Source organism: Nelumbo lutea, chromosome 1 (genome assembly GCF_056320005.1).
Source record: "Nelumbo lutea isolate HS-2025 chromosome 1, American lotus-T2T, whole genome shotgun sequence".
In the NCBI taxonomy this organism is placed as follows: Eukaryota; Viridiplantae; Streptophyta; class Magnoliopsida; order Proteales; family Nelumbonaceae; genus Nelumbo; species Nelumbo lutea.
Genome location: NC_142684.1, coordinates 114,542,996 through 114,543,752, shown reverse-complemented (window position 1 = coordinate 114,543,752; position 757 = coordinate 114,542,996). Strand labels below are relative to the sequence as shown.

The following is a 757-nucleotide window of genomic DNA, read 5'->3' as shown; positions in this document are numbered from 1 at the left end:
TTTCTCCATCCGGGGTTAAATGCACGAGGGTACTGATTGCCTTGTTGCCTTTGCAAATTACCAACAAAATCTACTTGCTCGGGGGACTGCATGAACTGATTTCCAACTTGACATTCGGTGCTGATATGACCTCCCCCACACCAATCACAAGCTATGGTCTGAACATGCATGGCTGCCAACTGTATTTCATCTATCTTCTTGCTGAGGGCACCGATTTGTGTAGATAGTGCTATATAGGTATCTACATTTTGAAGTCCGGGCTGTCTCCTAACTTGAGCTCTCTCGGAATGCCACTAATAGTTGTTTGCAGCCATCTCCTCAATGAGTGCATGGGCAACTTCAGGGGTCTTGTTATTAATGGATCCCCTAGCTGCAACGTCCATAATAGTCTTATTTGCTTTGGTCAACCCATTATAAAATGTTTGAACTTGCAGCCATACGGGAAGTCCATGATGAGGGACCTTCCTTAGTAATTCTTTGTAACGCTCCCATGACTCATACAATGACTCGCCGTCCTATTGAGAGAAGGTGGTGATATCATTCCTCATCTTTGCTGTCTTGGACAGAGGGAAATACTTGGATAGGAAACGACTGGCCATTTCATCCCAAGTACAGATTGATCCAACTGGTAGAGAGTTCAGCCAAGTCTTAGCCTTGTCCTTCAATGAGAATGGAAACAATCTGAGCCTCATTGCATCATCACTAACCCCATTGTGCTTGAATGTGTCACATACTTCCAAGAAGTTGGCGATGTGAG

General features: G+C 44.6%; 1 non-coding gene across 1 annotated transcript; it reads left to right on the top strand.

The window, feature by feature from the left end:
• The first annotated feature begins 444 nt into the window (after positions 1 to 444).
• On the top strand, positions 445 to 551 carry LOC148876908 (small nucleolar RNA R71). Its single transcript, XR_016106306.1, has one exon. It is a non-coding gene; the product is annotated as a small nucleolar RNA R71 (small nucleolar RNA).
• The last annotated feature ends 206 nt before the right edge of the window (positions 552 to 757 follow it).